Below are 27,784 nucleotides of genomic sequence, written 5' to 3'. Positions count from 1 at the left end.
CCATTGGTCTTTCTAGAGTCATTGGTGGCTTTGGCGGGAGATTCTTTTGGGTCTGGTTGTTTGTAGGAGACTTCCCTTCATTGGCAATGGCCTCCTTGAGCTTGATGTACCTGTCTGCTCGATCCAGAAATTCCTGAGTAATCTTGACTCTATTCTTCCACAAACTGTTCCAGAGAGATGAGTGGCATCGTACCCCAACAGTAAGAGCCATCATCTTTCCTTCATCTCCAACTGTCTTGGCCCCTGCAGCTACTTGCATGAATCATTGGACATGCCCCTTCAGGGTTTCTCCTTCCTTCTGGCGTATCTCAACCAGCTGATTGACCTCGGCCGGATGTGCTCGACCAGCATAGAAATGTCCATAAAAATCAATTACGAACATTTCCCAAGAAACCATACTGGCCGAAGGGAATTTGAAAAGCTACTCCTGAGCAGTTTCGGATAAAGTTGCCAGAAAAATTCTGCACTGAGCATCGTTCGACACGTTCTGGATGTCCATCTGTATCTCGAATTTGTTAATGTGAGATACAAGATCTTCTAGTCTAGTGAAGTTGGGAAAGACTGGCATTTTAAATTTTCTTGAAGACTCTGACATCGCGATTCTTTTCACAAATGGAGTGCCCTTTCTCCGATCAAACTCTATGTGGGAAGTTCGGTTCCCAACTAGTTGCTGGACGACCTGATTTAAAGCATCGAGCTGGTCCTGTACAGCATTTGGTACTGTGGGAGCGACCAGCACTGGGGAAAATACCCGTCGTGTCTTTCCCTTCTATCATTGAGGACATCCCTCAAATCTTCCTCCATACGCCTTTTGATGAGGACATCAAGACTAAAGATCCAAGTCTAGTTCCAGTTGGTCTGGTGACGAGGGCGCGAGCCAAAATACTCAGTTTAGGAGCTTGATGAGTCTTATTGTATTTTGTCATCTTGTATTTTTTATTTAGTCTTTGTTTATTTTGTGAAAAGTCAAACACTTGACTTGTGTGAGTCCAAGAGTCCTTTTGTCCTTAATATTCGGTTTTCATTAGGAAGACAAAGGGTTGTCTTTAAATTTCAGTTTTCATTAGGAAGACAAAGGGTTGTCTTTATTTGTCGGATTTCATTAGGAAGACAAAAGGTTGTCTTTATTTTTCGGTTTTTAGGAAGACAAAGGGGCTTGTCTTGATGTATTTTTCTGCTATATAAGGCCTTGAAAACATTTGGAAAAATCAGATTTTGATGAAATGAAAATTTGTGAGTTTTCTTCTTGAGTTCTTGAAGAGACTATCCGAACTTATCAAGGGTATCCCCTGTGGCGTTCAATCCGACTTATCAAACGGATTCCCATCCCCGTTTATGGCGTCCTCCTCATACCAAGGTTCATGCTTTGCTAAGCATAGGGTCGCGGTTTACCATTCCAAATTTCGTGTGTTCTTGGTGGCTGCCATATTTGGTGTCGGGTTTCATCACAGTGTTGGTGTGGTTCGTATCACCTTTGCTCGCTCGTGCTCAGTCGATCAAAGATGTTGGGCTGTTTAGGTTGCCCCCCAAAATTTTGGCTTATCGGTCAGTTCTCCCTTGGTAAAAGGCTTTTCTCTTCACCTCTCTCTTCCTTCCGCCGACCAGCATTCCTCCTACCAGAATCTGCCTAATTATAATCATTGCCATCTCTAAATTGTGACCGATGATGGTGCGACCTACTGTTCGCACTATTTCCCTCTCTCCTTGCCGGAATGTCCCGATGGATAGGTGGAGGCTTGCATTGGTTAGTAGGTCCCCGGGCATTATTATGTCATGGGGGACCCCTGACCGCAGAGCATGATTCCACCTACCTTCTACTCGTAGAAGGGCGTTGTCCTCTACTCAGAGGGTCTTTTTCCTTAGTCGTCTGGCATCTAGGGCTTCTAGGACGCTGTCTGGCCCTATTCTGCCTATGCTGCTGGGTATTATCTTTACCAGCATGACAGGGTGACTGCAGCTCAGGATCCTGGAATGACCTCTCCTATTGAACAGCAGGGGGTTGCTCCGGCATCTGAGGGTTTGCCAGTTGTGGTGATGTTGGGGATGATCTGATTGTGGATTTTGCTGTGGGTGAGTATTAGGTGGTTGATCTGGTTGGGAGGCAGGTGCAGGCTGTCCTCGGGAAAACTGAATGGCTGCCATTAGGGCGACAGTGGAATCCCTTTGCCGGTGGTCCATGTCAGCCTGCCGCTCATTCAGCACTTGGCACTGCCTATCAATCTCCCTCTACTGCAACACCATTGTTTCAGCCACATTCTCTTCATTAGCCCTCAAATCGGCTAATTCTTATTGCAGCACAATCAAAGCCATTCTCAAAGTTTTAGCATCCATCTCCTCCTCTTCCAATTACACTTGCGACTCATCCTCAGCCACATTTTGTGGAGGAGGTTGAGTTGGCGCATTCCCAGAGGTTTGCCCTGTTTTCCTAGCTATTTTCGACTTTTTTCTTCCTAGAGATCTTGAGATCAAGCTCTCAAAGAAAGCACCAAAATGTTGACCCTCAATGTCAATGACACAGAGTCAGATAAAATGATAGAAATGAGATGAATTCAAGACAAAAAGATAAATGACACAAAATTTTATAGTAGTTCGGCCCCAGAGATGGTAATGACCTACGTCCACTTAGTTTTCTTATTAATGTATGAAAAATTATGATCAGTAAACTAGGGTTTGCTGAGTTTCACAAGCTCAACAAAAGATACAAGGTATTGCGTAAAACAATATTTCTCTCTCTCCCGATCCAAAAAAGTCCCTTCTCATGAAACCTTTGAGTCTTATTTATAGGCTCAAGGATCTCCTTATGGCCCGGTGGGCCTTGATTACATTTAATACACGTGTATCTCTAATAATAATGGAAATTACAATTATCACATAAATGCGAGATTACATATCCATAGAAAGTATCTGATATATTGCGACCAGCCTGGTCACCCATGAAATATGCCTTCTGCCGAGTGAATTCTATTATGGTCGATGGTCGACTAGAATATACCGACTTAAATAGTCACGCACATCTCACGTGCATACTAATTTTGCCATGTCATCAGGTGAATCTTTTTAGGGTAAAAAAATTTTATAATTAAATATTTGTTTATATAATGAAATTTTATAATACATTCATAAAATTTGATAATATATATTTGTAAAATTGTAAAGTAGAAATTACAATAAAATTTTTACAAGTATATAGCTCTATTGGTATTTTTAAAAATTAAAAAGTGGAAATTAATAATAATCATTAAAAGTAAATTAATAATTAAATATTTTTATATTTTATTAATTTTATAATATATTCATAAAATTTGATAACATATATTCATAAAATTATGAAGTGGAAACTAAAATAATAATTTTACAAGTATAAAATTCTATTGTTATTTTTAAAAATTAAAAAGTGGAAATTAATAATAATCACTAAAAGTAAATTAATAAATTTATAGTTAAATATTTGTATATTAATTAATTTTATAATGTATTCATAAAATTTGATAATATATATTCATAAAATTATAAAGTGGAAATTAAAATAATAATTTCACAAGTATAAAACCATAATGTTATTTTTTAAAATTAAAAAGTGGATATTAATAATAATCATTAATAGTAAATTTATAATTAAATATTTTAATATTTAATTAATTTTATAATAAAATTTTAAATTTGATAATATATATTCATAAAATTTAATAATTTATTCAGAAGATTCAATAAGATATCATAATTTACTTAAAAAAATTAGTCCTTTGGTAATAAAAAAAATTATTAACAAATAAAGGTGATGTTTTATGATCATCACATTTATATAATTTATTTTCCACTTGAATGAATTATGACGTTTGACAAGAGTTGGATAACTAGTAGACAGCATAACTCTAATGAGTTTTGGAATGGTCTTGAAGCATTTATACAAATAGCCAAGAATCATGTGAATGCTTTGGCAGAAGTTAGGTGCCCATGTGTTCAGTGTGTCAAAATGCTTAGTCAGAAACTGGATGTGGTGGAAGCTCAGATACACAGATATGGGTTTTTGCAGCGATACGTGAAGTGGACCTACCACGGTGAAGTTGATATGCCTCCAATAGTGGACGACGGGGCTCCAGTGACTGATGAGATGACTGACATCTTCAATGATGTTACTGGTGAACAAGACACTAATGAAGAAAGCGTAAATGAAAGAATTTAAAATGATGGTGCGATTAGTTCAGAGAATCAATTTGATGACCCATTTCAAGAGATCGAAGTTGAGTTATACCCTGGTTGTACTTGGTTGTCTTCCTTGAACATCTTGGCAAAGATGTTGCACATGAAGGTTATGAACAAATTAAAAAATAGTTCCTTCAATGAACTTTTGAAGTTTATGAAATTTTCATTGCCGAAGGAGAATAAGATTCCGACTTCATAGTATAAGTCTAAGAAAAAAATGAGGATGTTAGGGTTAGGTTATCAATCAATTCATGTTTGCAAGTATGACTGTTGTTTATTCTAGAATGAGAATCGCCAAAAACAAAATTGTCTTGTATGCAGTGAGAGCAGATTGGTTGACAATGACACAAAAGGAAATCTCTCAGAAAGTGTTGTGATACTTCCCTTTGACTCCTAGGCTGAAGTGTCTTTATTGTTCAAGGCATACAACAAAGGATATGACCTAACATAGTACGGGACTATCGAAAGAAGATGGTGTGATGCACCATCCTATTGATGGGGTTCTTGGAAACAATTTGATTCCGGATATCTATATTTTGCCAAAGAACCCAGAAACGTTCGATTGGGTTTAACTGTTGATTGTTTGAATACATTTGGTAACATGAGTCTATCTTACAACATGTGGTCGGTAATATTCTGAACATACAATATGCCTCCTTGGTTGTGCATGAAAGAGTCATCATTCTTGCTAATCTTATTGATTCTTAGACCGAAATCACTTGGAAAGGACATGGATGTCTTTTTGAGGCTTGTGGTGCACGAATTGAAGGGGTTGTGAGATGAAGGAGTTCAAAACAGAGACGTCGCAGCGAATAGTGTATTCAGAATGCGTGCATCAGTATTTTAGACTATCAATGATTTTCCGACCCATAGCAGTTTGTCTAGTTGGAGTGGCCAAAGATATATGGCATGTCCTTCATGCAACGAAAACACTCCTTCATGTTGAGTAATTGGGAATACGACTTATGTTGTCATAGAAGATTCTTATCTTGTATGCATAAGTGGAGGAAGAGTCGCTAGTTTGATGGGAATTATGAAAAAGGGCATCCTCCAAGAGAAATTCAATAGTCATGATATACTTGAACAATTAGCGTATGTTCCAGATCGTTTGCCGGGTAAACATGTTAGTTTTGGATGTACAGAAAGCAAGTTCCCAAAGAGCGTAATTGGAGTAAAAAGAGTATTTACTTTGAACTTGATTACTAGACTGAACTTGAACTGAAGCACAATGTATATGTGATGCATGTACAGAAAAATGTTTGCGACAGTTTACTCGGTACGCTTCTTATGAACGACAAATCTAAAAACAACACCAACGCACAAGTAGACTTGAAGAATTGGGTATTCGATAAGAGTTGGACCTCAAGGAAGATGGTACAAAGTTTATCAATCCACATCCTATGTACTCCTTCACACCGGATGATAGATGATTTTTTTGTCAGTTCATAAAAGGAGTTAGACTTCCTGATCGCTTCAGTTCAAATTTCTCTAAGAAAGTGACTGCCAATGATGGCAACATTGTTGGATTGAAATCACATGATTGTCACATTCTTATGAAACGTATGTTGCAAGTGAGAGTTCGAGGCTACTTGGGTAAGTCTATTTTGAAGACAATCATTGAGCTTTGCAATTTCTTTAAGCAAATTTTTGCTCGTACATTGGTTGTTAAGGACATGGAGAATGCAGAAGATCAAGTGATACAAATTTTGTGCAAGTTGGAGTTAATTTTTCCTCCAGCCTTTTTTGATATAATGATTCATTTAATTCTTTATTTACCAAAAGAATCTATCCTCGAAGGGCCAATTTATATGAGGTGGATGTATCCGTTTGAGCGATATATGAAGAAGTTGAAAAAGTATGTCAGGAATAAGGCGTGCCCTGGATGTTCTATAGTAGAGGGTTATGATGCCGATGAGGCTTTGACTTTTTGTTTGCAATATCTTCAGGGCATAGAGACTAAATTTAATCGTCCAGAAAGAAATGCGGATATTGTTATTCCAAAAAGGCAGTTGTCAGTTTTTGAATCAAAATTTCGTCCAAGTAACAAAAAGAAAATCATCTCTTGACTATCTTCATCGAAAAGAAGCGGAGTGGTTTGTACTCAATAATTTCCCTGAAATCCAATCATATATGGAGTAAGTAGCCTAGTCGCTACAAATGAATTCATTAAAATAAACTTATATCCAACTGTCATCTTACCATAATCCTTGTGCTCTATAGTGAATGCCTTCGAGAAAACCCAAGGATAAATCATCAAAAAGATTTCTACAGCTGGTTTAAATGAAGTTAAATTATCAAAACTGCAAACTTCTTAAGAAATTCCAATCGATTAATGCTCATCTCATTGTGTTTTATTTTTTTGTGTCATACTCTATAGATGTGTCGTCTGTGACAAATAGAGTCAACTGAATGTATCGATGAATTATTTGCTTTAGCAAATAGGTCCAATCAGAATACATACTCCTACATTGCATGAATTTTTACCAGTGTGAAGTTTTTGGTACATAGTCATGATGAAGGACCTGCCACTCAAAAAATGGCAACTGGTTCGTGCCAGGAACCAGTTGTTTCACTTACTATGGCAAACTTTAGGAGATTGTAAAGTTATGTTATTCCCATGGTTACATTGTAGTATTTTTTCGATGGAAATGGTTCAACACCGATGTAAGCAAGGGTCGAAATGTGACTGAGGTTACAAAGTCATGTGGATTTTATGTTAAACATTTTTTATTTGAAATGATCAAAGTCATTAGTGATATGGCTATTGGAGATATGATTTTAACCCTCATAATGGGATTGGAGGTTACAAAGTAATGTGGGAGGAGGATAGAACCATTCAGAAATACAAAAGTTGAGTTTTTCTGAAATTGGAGATGTGGCCGTGGCCATTGATTATACCTGGCCACCGCCTGGGGGATAGAGGCCAATGGGTGCGGCTAGGAACATCTCTGGGCGCGGTCAGGGACACTGACAACAAATCCAACTTCTTTTTTCCATCTTGAATGGTTCTAACAACTCATGTAACTCCCCAAAGTCCTTTTTAATTCCATAAACATCCAATTAAACATTGCTAATAGCCATGAGGGTTGGTGGAATTTGAAATTCAAAGGGTGTCTCAAAACTCTATAGATAAAAGACTATTGCTCACTTGTAAGACAACATTGTTACACCCAAATTTCGAGATTAAATAGATAGCCTCGAAATGTAGGTTCAAAAAGGTTAAGCGTAGGATTTACAAGTGTTAGCAGTAAACTTATACGAATTGTCAAATGGTTCTGGATCTGTTATTAGCACTCGAGCATGAGCCTCAGCATTCGAGCATGAGTTGCAGGCTTGAAGATTCCACCCTTCTCCGAGGAGTGAATTCGACCAAATTAGCGGAGGAGGAGGAGGCAACAACTGAAAGGATGAGCTCGAAGCTTAGCTAGTCTCGAAAGCAACACAACGATCGAGCTCGAAGACGCATTTATCACATAGAAAAGTTGTTAGGAAATCCCTATTTGGCAGGGATTTGTTAAAACTATGTATTGAATCCCTAATATCATGGGATATTATGTAATTAATGCATTTAATGTGTTTATTTCAAATTTAAATACTTGATTGTAACTTCTCTAAATTGGGGGGAAGATATTCTAAAACCAAGTCTATAAATAGCCTGGACTGATTCATTTGTAGACACAGACAGTTTGTACTAGAGAAACTCTACCAAATTGCTTTCATTCGAAGCTTTGAGAGAGTATTCGTAATAACAGTGACTCATGGACGTAGGAAGATTTTAATTGCTGAACCACGTTAAAATCTCTGGTTTCTTCTATTATTTCTAATTCATTAGCTTATTGCTCTACATTATTAAGTTGACAAAAAACAGCATCAACAAACACCATTTAGATCCACTAAGGCACTTCACTAGAAATATACCAAATGCTTGATTATTCCAAAGAGCTATTTCAAATATTGAGACAATCCCTTAGTGCTTGAGATAGGAGAAATAAACTTTTTGACAAAGGTTGTAAACCTTGTTCAAGTTGGTGATCCCCAATGCTCTTCACTTTGGTTGTGTAAGCTAGAGTGATTTATTTCATTGTTCTTATTGTTTATTATTTCTTCTGTTGTTCATCTTGTCATCTTTCTTCCATTTCCTCTTGCTATAAGAGTTGTTTCTTCTTCAACCTACTTTGCTTTACTATTTCTAGTTTATTTTAACTTTTGTCATAGTGTTGTAATTTCTTCTATTTCATCTTCTTATTTCTATATTTACTTGTATTTTTGCAATAGAGTTGTAATCTTATTTAATCAATAATCTTGTCTTTGTATTATTTTTCTTAGAGTTGTAAGAGTCTTGCTATTTTCCATTTAGGCAATAAATATGTATATATATATCTAACAATATATATACATTAGGTTATTGATTTTCCTTTTAATTAAATCCTTGCTATATATGTGTACTTGTTGTGGGCTAATTACTCTGATTATGGGAGTGATGCATGCAAAATTCAAAGCCTCTCCAAGATTTTAAATGTATAAATATTAGCGGCTTTCTGAAGTCTATTTTGACACACACATATATATATATATTGATTTTCAAATGTGACTGAATCAATATAGTTGTATACATTGAGAAAATAATTGATAGCTAAGAATTAAGGCGAATGAACATATTGGTTGCCTTTGTGATTTGTATATTGGTGTGCTTTTCTAGTATTGATAAATAGAGTTTAGGTTCACACTATTAAATACACCACTTGAATCACATTTCTTTTTAGGGTAAATACCATTTTGGACCCTTTGATGTGCAAAAGTTACCGATTTGACCAAATAATATTGAACCCTATGTTTTACAAAATGGATCCAAATAATACAATGAGTCAGTTTTTTGGTCAAATATTTTTTCAATAGAGCCAAAATACCCTCAGATTTTTTAATTGTGAAATTTGTACTATTAAAAAAAATTAAAACTAAATTAAAAAATATAATATTTATTTTTAAATAGAATAAAAAAATAAAATTCTAATTTATTTCTTAAACTTTAATAAACTAAAATCTTAAATAAAACTTGATTAAAATTAAATCAATATCTCAAACCCATATTCCCAACAAAATAAAAAAAAAAAATAGAAACATCTCAAACCCAAATTCAAACAAAAAAAACTAAATCAAAATGTGTTCTTGAGATTATCTCAAACCCAGATTCAAAGGAAAAAAAACTTCATCATCACCAAATCAAATCTCATCCAAAATATGGATAACCAAGTAAAAAACTAAAATCAAAATCAATGTTCAATATCACGTCTCATCCTACAATTCTCCCACCTAACAAACTCAAATTAAAATCAATTTAATATAGAAAAAAATTTCACAATTAATTTGATCTGGAGCTATGAATAAGCTTTCTAAAAACCCATAGATCTAGTTCTATCTTCACAGACAAAAGTTCCATAGGTAGAAGTAGCCATGGATGACAATCCCAAAATCTACATAATCCGGAAACTCAAAACAAATCAAATACAAAAACACATTCAAACATATTCAAACCCAAAAACATTGAAAAAAACACAAATTATCCAAATAGTAGAACCCAGATGTGAAGATTGTGTCTTCTTTCCTCAACCAATCAAAAGATTAGTAAAATGACAGCTCACAGTAATCTGCTATTTTCAGTTGCATCTGCGTGGACACCAGTAAGTTGTAACAGACTAACTAATTGTTGTTAGTTACAGTTAGTTTCTGTTTGATTCTTTAGTTCTTGTATCTCGACCCTATATATAGTTTTAGGCCTGATCAACCTAAGGGTATTCAATTTCTGAGAGTTTTGGCTGAGAGCAAGAACTATGTTGTAATACTCTAGTGAGAGAGTGTTTCAAGAGAAGTTGGATGAGTGTTGTTGTAATCTTGAGAGCTTGGAGGGTGTAATCTAGTTTCAGATATAGTGGAGTTGACTTAGGCATTGCTGCCTAGCCTTGGATGTAGGATCAACCAAACTGGTTGTATCTGAACCAAGTATTCTTGGTGTTCTTTCTTTTGCGCTTTACTTTTGATTACTTTTAGGTTTGTTTAATTGTCTATTACTTGTTCTTCTTTGTTGCTATTCTTTGTGCACTGTATTGGCTGTGTTGTGCAGGTCCTAATCCCCCCCCCCCCAACAACTGGTATCAGAGCTAGGTTTTATAGTGGCTGCATTCTTCACCATCTTCGACTGTGATTTTCTCCAAGAAAGATCAAGAACTTCGAAGTACTTCTTCAATTGAGAACTTGTTCGCTGGCCAGGAGCAATTCTCTTCAATATGTCGACTTCCAAGTTTGAGGTAGAGAAATTTGATGGCAAGAATGATTTTAGTCTATGGCGTGCAAAGATGATGGCTCATATGGGTAATGTTGGATGTGAAGAAGCCCTACAAGAAGAAAGTAAGATGGCTAAGTTGGAAAACAAGATAGAGGTGATGAAAAAGGCAAAGAACACAATCATTCTGAGTTTGAATGATCAAGTTTTGAGGAAAGCAATCAAAGAAGAAACAGCTCATGATATGTGGAAGAAGTTAGAATAGTTGTACATGACCAAGGCATTACCAAATCAAATCTATCTTAAACAAAGATTCTATGGATTCATGATGGAGGAATCCAAGTCTATTGATGATAATATAGAAGACTTCACCAAGCTAGTTTCAGATTTGGAATCAATTGAAGTAAAGATTGAAGAAGAGGATCAAGCAATCTTTCTATTGAACTCACTCTCGAAGGCCTATGATAATCTGAGGGACACTTTGAAGTATGGTAAAGATACATTGTCACTACAAGAAGTGATTGGTGCTGCATACTCAAAGGAATTAGATCTGAAAGCTAATGTTAAGGTGTCAAGATCTCAAGCCAAAGGTCTAAATTTGAGAGGAAGATCTGAAAGAAAAGATGGCAACAACCATAGAAATGGAAAAAGCAGAGGGAGATCAAGATCCAAGTCAAAACCAAGGAAAACTTGCTGGATTTGTAACCAAGAAGGTCACTTCAGACGAAATTTCCCATAGAGAAGAAATGAAGGACAAAAGCAAGACAAAAAAGATGAAGATCATGTCACAGATGGATCTATGGAAGTTGATGTTCTGACTGTGTCAACTAGTGATCCTACGGATGAATGGGTTATGGATTCTAGGTGTACATTTCACATGTCATCAAGAAAAGATTGGTTCTTTGATCTAAAAGAAGAAAGTACAGGGCAAGTGTTGATGGGAAATAACAGCACATGCAGAATTAAAGGAATTGGTTCTATCAAGATCAAATTGAGAGATGACACCATAAAGGTACTTTCTAATGTTAGATTTATACCTGAACTAAAAAGAAATTTGTTGTCTCTTGGTGTTTTAGATTCCAAAGGCTATAGCTACAAAGCTGAAGGTGGAGTCTTGAGAGTATCCAAAGGTACAATGGTGTTTATGAGAGGTGAGCTAAGACAAGGACTTTACATACTACAAGGAGAGACCATAACTGGGTCTGCTGGAGATTCAACTACAGAACCTAATACCACAGAATTATGGCACAAACGACTTGGGCACACGAGTCACAAGGGAATGGTAGAACTTGGTAAGCAAGGTTTCTTGAACTCTAAATATATTTCAGACTTACAGTTTTGTGAAACTTGTGTTGTAGGAAAAGCTCAAAGGTTGAAATTTGCAAGTTCAACTCATAAAACCAAAGGAATATTGGAATACATTCATTCTGACTTATGGGGTTCATCCCAAGTTCCATTATCTCTCGGTAAAGCTCAATATTTCCTTTCTATTATTGATGACTATTCTAGGAAAGTGTGGATCTATTTTCTTAGAACTAAGGATGAGGCTTTTGGAAGGTTTAGAGAATGGAAAACTATGGTAGAAAATCAAACCATGAAGAAAGTTAAGAAACTTAGAACTGACAATGGTTTGGAATTCTGTAATGCTGAGTTTGATTCTTATTGCACTGAAAATGGCATTGTTAGGCACCATACAGTTAGGAACACCCCTCAGCAAAATGGTCTTGCTGAGAAAATGAATAGAACAATCATGAATTAGGTCAGATGCATGCTAGCTGATTCAGGTTTGCCAAAACCATTTTGGGTAGAGGCAGCTGCTACTGCTTGCTACCTCATTAATAGGTCACCTTCATCTGCATTAGATTTTAAGGTTCCTGAACATGTTTGGTCTGGTCATAAACCAAGTTATAGTCACCTGAAACCTTTTGGTTGTATAGGTTATGTTCATATTAGTCAGAGGAAGTTGAATCCTAGGTCTATGAAGGGTGTGTTTCTTGGTTATCCAAGTGGTGTCAAGGGTTATAAACTTTGGTTAATAGATGAGAAAAAATGCATTATCATTCGTGATGTTATATTCAATGAGCACTGCTTTTATAAAACTAACATGAAATTTTGTGATCAAGCCAGCTCTAAACAAGCTGAGCAGAAAGATACTATGCAGATTGAATTGAGAGAAACATCACAAAATGAGAATCAAGGTGGAGTTCAGGAGAGTGAACTTGGAGATGCATCTGGAAGTGATGCAGATTGCACTGAAGCTAATGGCAGAGATACTCAAGCTTTAGATTATCTCTTGGACAGAGATAGAGAAAGGAGACAGATCAGACCTCCTGATAGATTTGCACATGTTGATATTACTACTTTTGCCCTTAGTGTAGCTGATTTACTAGAGCTACATGAGCCTATTTGCTACAAGGAAGCCAAGAATAGTGCTGAATGGAGTAAATGGAATAAGGCTATGAAAGAAGAGATGGAGTCTTTATCCAAGAATGAGACATGGATTCTGGTGGATAAACCTAAGAACAAAATAGTAATAGGGTGCAAATGGGTTTACAAGAGAAAACCAGGGATTGAAGGAGTTGAGCTACCTCGATTCAAGGCAAGGTTGGTAGCAAAAGGCTTTTCTCAAGTTGAAAGGATAGACTATCATGAAGTGTTTTCTCCTGTTGTCAAACACACTTCTATAAGAATTATATTGGCTATCACTGCAATTAAGAATTTTGAATTGGATCAACTTGATGTGAAGACAGCTTTTATTCATGGTAATCTTGATGAAGAAATACACATGCAACAACCTGAAGGATTCATACAGCCAGGGATGGAAGAGAAGGTGCGCTTGCTGAAGAAATCTCTATATGGTTTGAAATAGTCACCAAGACAGTGGTACTTCAGATTTGATGATTTGATGCTAAGACGGAAATTTCAAAGATCAAAGTTTGATAGTTGTGTTTACTTCAAAGTTCTTGAAGATGGAAGCTACATCTACTTATTAATCTATGTGGATGACATGCTTATAGCATGTAAACACAGATCTGAAATGGAAAGGCTCAAGGAGATGCTAAGTCAAGAATTTGATATGAAGCATTTGGGGGCAGCTGTCAAGATTTTGGGAATAGAGATATCTAGAGACAGAAATGAGGGCATGTTGAGATTGTCTCAAGAAGGATATGTCAAGAGGGTAGTGGAAATGTTTGATCAAAAGGAAGCCAGATCTATCAACACTCCCATTGGAGCCCACTTCAAGCTAAAGTCTCTTATAGAAGAAGAAGCGTCTTTTGAAGAAGAAAAGATGAAGGGAGTTCCTTATGCTAATGCTGTTGGTAGCATTATGTATGCTATGGTATCGACAAGACCTAATTTAGCATATGGAATTGGTTTGGTTAGTAGGTTTATGAGCAAACCAAGCTTGGAAAATTGGCAAGCTATGAAATGGTTACTAAGGTACATGAAGGGCACTGCAAACCTACAGATTTTGTACACAAAGTCAGACCAGAATGAATGTGAAGTTATGGGGTATTGTGACTCAGATTTTGCTGGAGATTATGATAAAAGAAGATCTTTATCTGGGTATGTTTTCACTGTTGGAGGGAATGTTGTAAGCTGGAAGTCTAATTTACAACATGTTGTGGCTCTCTCCTCGACTGAAGCAGAATACATAGCTCTCAGAGAAGCAGTAAAAGAAGCTCTCTGGTTAAAAGGGATGATGAGTGAGCTGGGATTTAGACAAGATCATGTGATTGTACATTGTGAGTCACAAAGTGCAATACATTTGTCTAAGAATACTGTGTTTCATGAAAGAACGAAACACATAGATGTTAAGCTCCATTTTCTCAGGGATATTGTCTCAAAACAACTTGTCAAGATTGTGAAGATATCCACTGAGATCAACCCAGCTGATATGATGACTAAGGTCATACCCGTGAGCAAGTTTAGTTCAGCCTTGAACTTGCTTTGCATCAAGATTGGAATCCCTTAGAGCTAAAGCTAAGGCAGCATTGTCTAATCCACTGAACCCTGTTTCGGAATAAGAAGTCAAGGTGGAGAATTGTGAAGATTGTGACTTCTTTCCTCAACCAATCAAAAGATTAGTAAAATGACAGCTCACAGTAATCTTCTGTTTTTAGTTGCATCTACGTTTTCTCTAGATACATCTGCGTGGACACCAGTAAGTTGTAACAGACTAACTAATTGTTGTTAGTTACAGTTAGTTTCTGTTTGTCTCTTTAGTTCTTATATCTCGACCCTATATATAATTTTAGGCCTGATCAACCTAAGGGTATTCAATTTCTGAGAGTTTTGGCTGAGAGCAAGAACTGTGTTGTAATACTCTAGTGAGAGAGTGTTTCAAGAGAAGTTGGATGAGTGTTGTTGTAATCTTGGGAGCTTGGAGGGTGTAATCTAGTTTCAGATATAGTGGATTTGACTTAGGCATTGCTGCCTAGCCTTGGATGTAGGATCAACCAAACTGGTTGTATCTGAACCAAGTATTCTTGGTATTCTTTCTTTTGTGCTTTACTTTTGATTACTTTTGGGTTTGTTTAATTGTCTATTACTTGTTCTTCTTTGTTGCTATTCTTTGTGCACTGTATTGGCACTGTTGTGCAGGTCCTAATCCCCCCCCCCCCAACACCAAAACACTAGATTAAGATTTAGAATCATGACCCAACCAGATCTTCTCTGACAGAAGTCATTCCCAATCCATCGTCGAATTGTAGTCCCCGTCGCTAGAAACTCGACCACCATTGATGAAGGCTTCGATGCCGATCTCCTTCGAATGATGAACAGTGGTGAGAATGACGAAGAGGGGGCATGGGTCACAGTGAAGGAGGAACGATGAAGGAGGAAGAGTGATGCTTCGCACCAGACCTTGTTAGCAAACCAGAGACCTTTCTCGTTGTCGTCGTTGTCCCCACCCACCTGAGTTCCTACCCGCAACCACAGTCCAAATCTAAAGAATGAAGCTCTTTGTCATTGTCCTTTGCTGTCGCCCACCCCATAATTTGAATGGAAGAAGAAGGAGATGAAGAAGATCAGAACTTTCATTTTGTTTTGTTTTAATTTCTTTTTAGGAATGTTATGATTAATATTAATGGGATTAATTTTTTTTATTGTTATTAAATCATATTGTGTTTTTTCTAATTTAGTAATTCATTTTTAATATTATGTTTTATAATTATTTATTTATAGTTAATTAAATTGTATTTTTATTATTTAATTAATTTATGAATTAATAAAATTTAGGGGTAATTTAGTCATATTAAAAAAATGTTTGACCAAAATTGAGTTTATTTTGTTTCATTTTGCAAAATACAGGATTCGAATTGTCATTTAAGATACACAGGGTTTGTTTAGTAACTTTTGCACAACACAAAATACAAAATGGTATTTACCCTTATTTTTATTTAATTATTTTTACAAGTGCTTGAATCTTGTTTTATTATTAGCAAGAATTAATACAAAAATTCCACGTTTTATTTAACTATTCACATCATATTTCGCATGTAGACATAATTGCTGCTAAAAAAAATAAAAATAATAAAAAGGTATGAAGCAAGTAAACTAATCCTTACTTTTGAACTTGGATTTGATACAAATTTTTTCAATAATATATATTTTTTTAAAAGAAGGACAAGTTGTTTTAATGATACTGAAAAAAATTCATCATTCAATCATATATATATATATGTTTACACAAAGATTTATGTCTGAGTGTATTTATGGATCTTGATTAATTGTATGAATGACAACATATTTTGTTTTGAAAAAATGTAAAAATTTGTATTGACGTTACTGGCATAAATGTTTTGTTGGTCAAATTTACAAAAGTAAGGAGTATAAAAATAATGTAATGTTAAAGAAAAGTTATTGTTAATAAGACCAAATAACTTAAAGACACACATACATCTTTCTTGTTCTCAGTAGTTTAATGGCTTTGATAAAGTCGCTAAGTAGAAAGTCAAGTATATATGATTACTTATATAATATATAGAAAAACAAGCTCATCCTGTCAATAAGTGTTTTGTCGTACAACTTATGTGATTTCTAATTTGCTAGTTTTATTCTATTATAATTGCAGATTCTTCTATGAAACACATACACTAAATACTAAATGCTTTTGTAGTACTACGGTAAGCCATAATTCTCTTTCTCTATAGAAGATTTATATCCATAATTCACGTTTTTGTAGAAGACTTATATTTGAAAATCTAATATGGTTATACAAAATGTTGTCAAAATTGATTGTTGTTATCTAAGATTTTAATTGTCAAATTTCATGTCATATTTTGAAGCATGATTGGCTACCAAGCTGGCAAAACATTATTCATAATCTTGTTTCACCTAAAACTAGTGAAACTATTTGTGAGAATTGCATGCATATATTAAAGGTAAACTTCTCTCTTAAAGTAAGGTTATTTTTAGCTGTTATCCTTATTTTTTACACTATATAACACTTAGGTCCCAAAATTTAATTTTGTATCAGTTAAGTCCTCAACTTTTTCAAATCGTACTATTTAGGTCCCAAAATGCTATTTTTTTCTTGAAAATACAAAATAAAATATAAAATAAATGGTTAATCATTCTTAAAATATTTTGACATATAATTTATGATGACAATAACAAACATAACATGAGGAAAAATATTTTCATGACATTTTTAAAAATATTTAATATTTTTATAAATTAAATGAATGTTTTATTAAAATATATTCTTACCTATATCGTTGTTTTATAATAAATATTAATAATTATGTTGTCTCGATTATCATGATATTATCAATTTTTATTATGTTTATGCTTTTTTATTTCATACATTATTTTTAAAACTTAATAATAGTGTATATAAAGTTATTTATGTGTATATATATATATATGATTGGTTATAAGTTATATTATAGAAAAAAATTGCAAAATAAAAACTAAATATGTACATTATAAATATTGATAATATCGTGATACTTCAGTTATTAATATTAAAAATGTATAGGTACGAATTTTTTTAATGAAAAATTAATTTAATTCATAAAATCATTATATATTTTTAAAACGTCATGAAAATATATATTTTTTCAATGTCATGTTTGGTATTGTTATAAATTAAGTCGTCTAATTTTTTTTAAGATTGATTCACCATATTTTATATTTTATTTTTATTTTGAAAAAATAAAAATAGCATTTAGGGACCTAAATTATATGATTTGAAAAGATTAGGGACCTAACTGATACAAAATTAACTTTCAGGACCAAAGTGTTATTGTAACGACCCAAATTTGCTAATAAGGCTTAAGGGTCTTGATTAGTGTCCCAAGAGGGGATAACTGGAATATATGTGATTTAATGATTTAAAGTATGTTATATGATTATTTGAATATTTGAGATGCATGACTATGTGTATTAGTATGCATGTAGGCCCTGATTAGATTAGAAGGGCATAATCGTAATTTTGGCATGTTGAGGGCATAAATGTGTATATGTGATAAATTGTTGAGACCACATTATTATGTTGATATATTCGTGATCTGTGATTCGAGACGATCCTAGTGAGCATGTTAGCGAAAAAGTCACGGCGAGGATTTATACCCGGCTCGGGGCGAGCCTGGGGGTATAAATGGGAATTTAGAGAGTATATTGGGGTCTATTTTGATATTGAGGAATATAATTGGTGATTAACTAGGTATTGGGATGTAATCAGAAAATATTAGAGACACTCGAGGAATTAGCGGGAATTGGGTGAAATGACAAAAATACCCCTGGGTGGATTAAAAGAGTTAGAGTTAAAAGGAAGGGTATTGTGGTAATTTGGCAGATAAGGATGGGCATAACTGAGGCTTTATGCTCAGTGGAGTTTGTAGAATAAAATAGAAGTTTGAACAGAAAGAAAAGAAGGAAAGAAAAGAAAGAGAAAGAAAGGAAGAAAGGCAAGGTCGGTTTAGGCTTTTCTTCACCATTTTCTTGAGGGTTCTTGGAGCAAAGCTCAGAGGAGAGCTAGATCAAGTTGAGCCATAAGGTTTCTGAGTTAGGCTTGAAGAATTGGCAAGGGTTTAGCAGGAACAAATCTTCCACATGAGGTAAGACTTTGAAGTTTCTTCAGTTCTGGTATTAATTTTTAACTAAGGTATCTAAGCTTGATTGATGGGGAATTCTAGGGAATTGGAGCCAAGGGTTTGAGGAGGAGGAAGCCAAGGAAGAGTACAGGGTATCCTAACATCAACTCTCCAATTAAAGGTAAGGAACTTTGGTTTCAAACTTTGAGATTTCTATGGTTTCTGTTGAGTTTCTGAGTTTAGGATCAACTATGGTGAATTTTGAGATTAGGGATGCTTGTGATTGGGTTTTGAGTATTTGGGATGCTTGGAATGAGTGGAGTATGTTAATAAGCTTGTTTTTAAGTTTGGTTGGGGATTGGAAGAGTTTTGGTAAGGGTAGGCTCGAGGAAATTGCAGGAAGGAAAAATGCAGTATTGGCTGTCTATGACGAGCGCTACAGCTCTAGCCTTTGGGTGCTATACCGCTAGGCCACTTGTCCTAGGGGATTTTGGTTCTGCTTGTAGCACTGTAGCGCCCTCCAAAGAGCGCTGTAGCGCTACCTTGATTCCAGAAGAGGGTTTTTGAGTTATTTTCAAGGGTTTTTGCCCGGGGGTTCGTGGTTCGATTCCACCACCCCATTTGGTGAAATTAGAGCTTCCTGAGGGCTCGGGATTGATCCTGAGGTTAGGTTTTGGACTTGAGGCTTGGTGATGGTTCTGACCTGTGGTTGTGACTAGGTGCGCGCTAGGGTTCAAGAGGGATCGTGCTCAAGGATCAAAGTAAACAAAACTAGTAAATTTAAAGGTAAGAAAACTGCACCCGGTTAAATGTTTGAGATGGGACTAAGTGCTCCCAATATTTGTATAATGTCAAAAATTGTATTACGCCATGGGACATGTGAAAAATGGCCTAAGGGTGCCGTATAAAATATTTGCGCACAGGGCGCGACTTGGCCACTGGTAGCTGAGGACAGCTTAATAGTCACTGAGCTCGGTTTAAGCGGTCCAGAGTCAGTGGGATAAACAGAGGGTGCGACCTGAGGGCGCTAACCCTAGTTATCATTTGTAAATTGGTGATTGATATGAGTTGAAATGTTTAGTATGATGAATACTTGATTATCATAAATGCTTGTATGATTGAGAACATGCCTGTGTGATATGAGATATTGGATTGGCTGTTGACTGCTTATGCTCTGTTATTATGTTTTCTTGTTAGACCTTGGCTCACGGGTGCTACGTGGTGCAGGTAAAGGCAAAGGCAAGTTGGACCAACCCTGAGGTGGAGGGCTGCGGGGCAGAATTTACATAGTCTGTTGTTCGGTCGCCATGGCCGAGGAGTGGATCAGGACAAGGATTGCTTAACCGTCTATTTTGTCTTAGTATGGCTAATACTGTAATTAAATCTTGAATATTTTGTAAATGGTTTTAATTCTATTAATTTTGGGATCTCGTGTAAACAGAAAATGTTTATTCATAAGAAATGCGGCGTTTGAGACCAAAATATTTTGACCCTAGTTCCATTATAGTTTCAGTAACATGTTTTCAACTAAATGACTTGATTAGAAAGTCTAGCACTTTCATAAACACACAGTGTAGCGGTCTTGGCTATCCAGTGCGTTAGAACTTGGTATCAGAGCGTCCTAGGTTTATGGGTTCCTGAAGACTAGCTGGACATGTACATTCGCCGCGAGAGACAAGCTCGACTCAGGGTTTGGTAACTATGTACACATGATTATGTTCTTAAATGATTTGAATGATATATGACTGCTGATAATTGTTTGATTAATAGGGAGCATGAGATACTGATAGGGCCTGGTCCTTGACTATTGCATGATGTTATTGAGGCGTGCTTATCAGCATTGCTATGCATGTGAATGAATATATGGATAAATATTTGGATAAATTGCTATGAAATTGATTGCTTGTGAATGATTGGAGCTGGTGATGGATTATTACCCTGTCATCATAGCCTGATTGTCGAGTCGTTGATTGCAAATTGACTTGGATAATTATACGTCCAAGAAAATCTATGCGACTAGCCAGCAGGTCCGGGACTAGAGATGATGACCAGGGCTAGACCCCTCCGCCAGTCCCTGAGAACTCACAGCATCTTATGCTAGACATGCAGGCTTGGCTATAGAGCCAAAATGACAGATTCAAATTTTTCGGCAGCAGGCTCCATTTGGGAGTGTTGCCCCATTGTGCCACCTGCAGTGGTACCTGTTGTGCAGCCAGTTGAGGTTGGGAACAAGTGGGAACCATTGTATGAGCAGTTCAGGAAGCAGCAGCCCCCGATTTTTGAGGGAGGACCAGATCCACTGAAAGCCGAGTAGTGGATGACTATGATTACTACCATTCTTGATTTTATGAGGGTAGAGGGGCATGACAGAGTGGCCTGTGCCACATATATGCTGAGAGTGGATGCCCAAATCTGGTGGGAGGTGGCATCATAGACCAGGGATGTTACTGCTTTGACTTGGGAAGGATTTAAGGACTTGTTTAGTCAAAAGTATTATAATGTTGCCATCAGGGAAGCGAAGATAAATGAGTTCGTGGGGCTGGTTCAGGGTAGCATGACAGTTACAGAGTATGCCCTGAAGTTTGACAGACTTGCAAAATTTGCACTAGATCTCGTGCCTACTGATGCAGCTAGGCAGGACAGATTTATTAGAGGGCTTAATGCTATGATAGCCCGAGATGTGAGAATTACAACAGTTCCTGGAGGGACAACCTATGCCCAGGATGTAGAGAAGGCTCTTACCGCTGAGGAAGCGGAGAATAAGATATGGAGAGAGGGTGCAGTGAGGAGGGAGGGCCATAGGGTGGTGCCTCCATATTATGGTTTTGGTAGGGGTGGAGGCCCCAGTGACTTGAAGAGGAAGACCCCTGAGGCTTCGATCGCTCCTGGTACTGATAGGAGAGGTTAAGGTACTCAGGGTGGCCGTCAGGGAGGCGGTGATACATGGAGGACTTATCCAGAGTGCATGAGGTGCAGAAGATGCCATCCAGGCGAATGTTGGGCTAAGGCTTGTTATGTATGCGGGGTGGTGGGACACCTCCAGAAAGATTGCCCGACAGTGAAGAAGGGAGATGCGGGGAAGGTGGATAGCTTGACTCCAGCTCGAGTGTTCACCCTGACGCAGGCGGAGGCCGAGGCTAGTCCCTCGGTAGTGACAGGTCAGCTTTCTAGTGCTGTCACTCCTTTTACTGTATTGATTGACTCTGGTGCTACACACTCATTTGTTTCTAGTAAGGTGATTGATAGACTGTGTAGACTTAGTGAGTGTTGTGTTTCAGGGTTTGGGACTATTTTTCCTACATGGGAACTGGTAGTATCTAGGAGATGGATTAGAGCACTGCCAGTGATAGTTGATGGTAGGGAGTTATTAGTAGACTTAATTGAGTTTGGTATGGAGGACTTCGATATGATTCTAGGTATGGATTGGTTGGTTAAATATGGAGCTACCGTTGACTGCAAGAAGAAGATGGTGACTTTTGAGCCAGAGGGTGAGGATCCCTTTGTTTTTGTGGGAGCGGTGCATGGACCCTGCGTACCCAGGATATTGGCGTTGAGAGCCAGAGACTTGTTACAGGGTTGATGCATAGGTTTTTTGGCTAGTGTGGTGGATACCACTAGGGTTTCACCAGTAGGGCCGGGGGAGACCAGATTGGTTTGCGAGTTCTTAGATGTGTTTCATGAGGACTTGCCAGGGTTTTCGCCACGTAGAGAAATTCAGTTTGTTATTGAGTTGGCGCAAGGGACAGAACCAGTGTCGAGGGCACCATATAGGATGGCATCGGCGGAACTGAAAGAATTGAAGATACAGCTGCACGAGCTTCTAGATTTGGGGTTCATCAGGCCTAATTACTCGCCGTGGGGTGCTCCAGTCTTATTTGTGAAGAAGAAGGATGGGACTTTGAGAATGTGCATAGACTACCGGGAATTGAATAAGTTGACTATCAAGAATAAGTATCCCCTACCAAGGATTGATGACTTGTTCGATCAGCTGCAGGGTAAGACGGTGTTCTCAAAGATTGATCTTCGATCTGGTTATCACCAGATGAGGATCAAGGATGAGGACATACCTAAGACGGCCTTCCGAACGCGATATGGGCATTATGAGTTTCTGGTCATGTCGTTTGGATTGACCAATGCCCCAGCAGCCTTTATGGATCTAATGAACAGGGTGTTCATGGATTTTCTGGATCAGTTCGTTATTGTCTTCATCGACGGCATCTTAGTGTACTCCAGTTCAAAGGCAGAGCACGAGCTTCATCTTCGGAAGGTTCTTCAGAGGTTGAGGGAGCATCAATTGTACGCCAAGTTTAAGAGGTGTGAATTTCAGTTACCAGAAGTGACATTCCTTGGACATATCATGGGTGCAGATGGGATTAAGGTGGATCCATCTAAGGTAGAAGCGGTTAGGGATTGGCCGAGGCCAAGGAATGCCTCGGAGGTACGGAGTTTTCTTGGTTTGGTAGGTTACTACAGACGCTTTGTAGAGGGCTTCTCGAAGATAGAAGCACCGATGACAGAATTGACACGGAAGAATTTGAAGTTTATCTGGTCAGACAAGTGTGAAGACAGTTTTTAAGAGTTGAAGCGACGGCTTATTACAACGCCTGTGTTGAGTCTTCCTTTGGGGGAAGGGAAGTTTGTTGTTTACTGCAATGCATCGAGATTGGGTTTAGGCTGTGTGTTGATGCAGAATGAAAAGGTTATAGCATATGCATCACGACAGCTGAAGGAGTATGAGCAGCGATATCCTACCCATGATCTGGAGTTAGCGGTAGTGGTATTCGTACTCAAGATTTGGCGACATTATTTGTATGGGGAGAAGTGCGAGGTATATAATGACCATAAGAGTCTGAAGTATTTCTTTACACAGAAGGACCTGAACATGAGAGAGAGGCGTTGGCTGGAGTTGGTAAAGGATTATGATTGTGACATTCTTTACCATCCAGGGAAAGACAATGTGGTGCCAGATGCATTGAGCCGGAGAGGTCCAGGTCAGTTATATAGTTTTATTAAGATCTCAAGGGACTTAGGTGATGAGATGGTCAGAGCAGGGATAGAGTTAGTGGTAGGTCGTTTGGCCAATATTACTCTGCAGTCGACCCTGCTAGAGCGGATCAGAGAAGGACAGTTGGCAGATGCTCAGTTACAGGGGATTAGGGTGGATGTCTTAGCGGGAGTATCTAAGGACTATTCTATTTCTGAGGTTGGTTTACTTCGGTATTAGGGACAGATATGTGTTCTAATTGATGAGGGGATCAGATGTGAGATACTAGATGAGTCTCATACGACGCCGTACTCACTTCATCCGGGTACCACAAAGATGTACCAGGATTTACAGACGTTATATTGGTGGCTCGGGATGAAGAAGGATGTGGTGGAGTACGCAGCCAGATGTTTAACCTGTCAGCAGGTGAAAGCTGAGCATCAGCGACAAGCAGGGTTGCTTCAGCCTTTGGGTATTCTTGAGTGGAAATGGGAGGACATTACTATGGATTTTGTAGGAGGTTTACCCAGGGCGGTGGGGCTTCATGACTCGGTGTGGGTGATAGTAGACAGGTACACCAAGTCAGCTCATTTTCTTCTACTAAGGTCGACATATACTGTGGATCAGTATGCTGAGTTGTATGAGAGGGAGATTGTATGTCTCCATGGGGTTCCTAAGTCTATAGTGTCAGATCGGGATCCCATTTCACCTCCAAGTTTTGGGGTGGTTTGCAGAAAGCTTTGGGGACTCAGCTGAAGTTCAGTACAGCCTTTCATCCTCAGACTGACGGACAGTCTGAGAGGACGATTCAGGTATTGGAGGATATGCTCAGAGCATGTGTGATTGACTTTGAGGGTTCATGGAGTAAATATCTTCCGTTGATTGAATTCTCGTATAACAATAGTTATCGGTCAACAATTAGAATGGCTCCCTATGAGATGTTATATGAGAGAAATTGTAGATCACCTATTCATTGGGATGAGATGGGTGAGAGGGAGTATCTGGGACCAGACATGGTTCAGAAAACAAGTGAAGCTACAGAAAAGATTCGAGCTAGGATGCTTGCTTCTCAAAGCAGACAGGAAAGCTACGCTGATCCTAAGCGTAGGGACGTGGAGTTCTAGGTTGGGGGACCACATGTTTCTTCAAGTTTCACCACTGCGAGGGGTGAGGAGATTTGGAAAGAAGGGCAAGCTAAGCCCTAGGTTCATTGGACCATTTGAGATCCTGGAAAGGATTGGTCAGGTGGCGTACAGATTAGCCCTGCCACCATCCTTGTCAGGAGTCCATGACGTATTCCATGTTTCTATGCTCCGGAAGTACGTCTCAGATGTAACTCATGTGTAGAGATATGAGGACTTGGAGTTACAGAATGATTTGGCTTATGAAGAACACCCGATTCAGATCTTGGATCAGAAAGATAAAGTATTGTGGAATAAGACGATTCCTCTTGTTAAAGTGTTGTGGAGGAATATTAAGGTTGAGGAAGCGACCTAGGAGCTTGAGACAGCGATGCGAGATCAATATCCTGAGTTATTCAGGTAAATTTTGAGGACGAAATTCTCATTAGGAGGGGATAGTTGTAACGACCCAAATTTACTAATAAGGCTTAAGGGCCTTGATTAGTGTGTCCGGAGGGGCATATCTGGAATATATGTGATTAAATGATTTAAAGTATGTTATATGATTATTGAAATATTTGAGATGCATGACTATGTGTATTAGTATGCATGTAGGCCCTGATTAGGTTAGAAGGGCACAATCGTAATTTTGGCCCGTTGAGGGCATAAATGTGCATATATGTGATAAATTGTTGAGACCACATTATTATGTGGATATATTCATGATCTGTGATTCGAGACGATCCTAGTGAGCATGTTAGCGAAAAAGTCACGGCGGGGATTTATACCCGGCTCGGGGCGAGCCTGGGGGTATAAATGGGAATTTAGAGAGTATATTGGGGTCTATTTTGATATTGAGGAATATAATTGGTGATTAACTAGGTATTGGGATGTAATCGGAAAATATTAGAGACACTCGAGGAATTAGCGGGAATTGGGTGAAATGACAAAAATACCCCTGGGTGGATTAAAAGAGTTAGAGTTAAAAGGAAGGGTATTGTGGTAATTTGGCAGATAAGGATGGGCATAACTGAGGCTTTATGCTCAGTGGGTTTGAGGAGGAGGAAGCCAAGGAAGAGTATAGGTTATCCTAACATCAACTCTCTAGTTAAAGGTAAGGAACTTTGGTTTCAAACTCTGAGATTTCTATGGTTTCTGCTTAGTTTCTAAGTTTAAGATCAACTATGGTGAATTTTGAGATTAGGGATGCATGTGACTGGGTTTTGAGTATTTGGGATGCTTAGGATGAGTGGAGTATGTTAATAAGCTTGTTTTTAAGTTTGGTTGGGGATTGGAAAAGTTTTGGTAAGGGTTGGCTCGAGGAAATCGTAGGAAGGAAAAATGCAGTATTGGCTGTCTGTGACTAGCGCTACAGCGCTAGCCTTTGGGCACTATAGCTCTAGGCCATTTTTCCTGGGGGATTTTGGTTCTTCTAGTAGCGCTGTAGCGCCCTCCAAAGAGCGCTGTAGCGCTACCCTACTTCCAGAAGAGGGTTTTTGAGTTATTTTCAAGGGTTTTTCCCCGGGGTTCGGGGTTCGATTCCACCACCCATTTGGTGGAATTAGAGCTTCCCGAGGGCTCAGGATTGGTCCCGAGGTTAGGTTTTTGACTTGAGGCTTGGTGATGGTTTTGACCTGTGGTTGTGACTAGGTGCGCGCTAGGGTTCAAGAGGGATCGTGCTCAAGGATCAAAGTAAACAAAGCTAGTAAATTTAAAGGTAAGAAAACTGCACCCGGTTAAATGTTTGAGATGGGACTAAGTGCTCCCAATATCTGTATAATGTCATAGATTTTATTACGCCATGGGACATGTGAAAAACGGCATAAGGGTGACGTATACAATATTTGCGCACAGGGCTTGGCCACTGGTAGCCGAGGACAACTTAATATTCACTGAGCTCGGTTTAAGCGGGCCAGAGTCTGTGGGATAAACAGAGGGTGCGACTTGAGGGCGCTAACCCTAGTTATCATTTGTAAATTGGTGATTGATATGAGTTGAAATGTTTAGTATGATGAATACTTAATTATCATAAATGCTTGTATGATTGAGAACATGCCTATGTGATATGAGATATTGGATTGTCTGTTGATTGCTTATGCTCTGTTATTATGTTTTCTTGCTGTGCCTTGGCTCACAGGTGCTACGTTGTGCAGGTAAAGGCAAAGGCAAGTTGGACCAACCCTTAGGTGGAGGGCTGCGAGGCAGAATGTATATAGTCAGCTGTTCGGTCGCCATGGCCGAGGAGTGGATAAGAACAGGGATTTCTTAACCGTCTATTTTGCCTTAGTATGGCTAATACTGTAATTAAATCTCGAATATTTTGTAAATGGTTTTAATTCTATTAATTTTGGGATCCCGTGTAAACAGAAAATGTTTATTCATTAGAAATGCGGCGTTTGAGACCAAAATCTTTTTCCCCTAGTTCCATTATAGTTTCAGTAACACGTTTTCAACTAAATGACATGATTAGCAAGTCTAGCACTTTTATAAACACACAGTGTAGTCGTCTTGGCTATCCAGGGCGTTACAACTACGAAGTATAAAGAATGATGACTGCAGCTTAAAAAAACCCCCATAAAGTATTGTGAATTAGTTGGCACTAATTACTTGAATATCTCTCTTATAAAGCTCGGTTGATGTAATTTACTAGTATATACACTATATATAAATATATCTATGGTATATTATATTATTAGTATTCATTACGAATGAAATTTAATATATAATCTATCTGACAAACTGGATTTAGGATTATTTAGTAATAATAATTTTTATTTGATCGTGTGTCAATAGAGAATATTTGGAAAACAATATTTGAGTTAGTTGTTGTATGTATGAAATGGTTCCCAATTTGGGTTTGTGGACATAGATTGGTGGAGCTTCCTTATCGGGTAATTTAAAATTTTAATTTATTTCTCCTGACTGGATCTCATCCATTTGTATTTTTACTAGAAATGAAATAGATAATATATGCTGAAATTATAGGACATGTATATGCTTAGCCGTTGATTTCCTAATGGGTCAAGATTTGATAAGTACTCTTAAGTTAATTGAAAATTTCCTAGACAAAGCAGAAGATCAACCCCAAATAGAATATTCCTTCCATTCTTGTCCATGAAAACTATGCCAGGAATTTGCTTGATGCAAGTGAATCTAA

Source organism: Humulus lupulus, chromosome 5, assembly GCF_963169125.1.
Source record: "Humulus lupulus chromosome 5, drHumLupu1.1, whole genome shotgun sequence".
NCBI classification, from domain to species: Eukaryota; Viridiplantae; Streptophyta; class Magnoliopsida; order Rosales; family Cannabaceae; genus Humulus; species Humulus lupulus.
Note: the sequence above shows the minus strand (reverse complement) of the source record.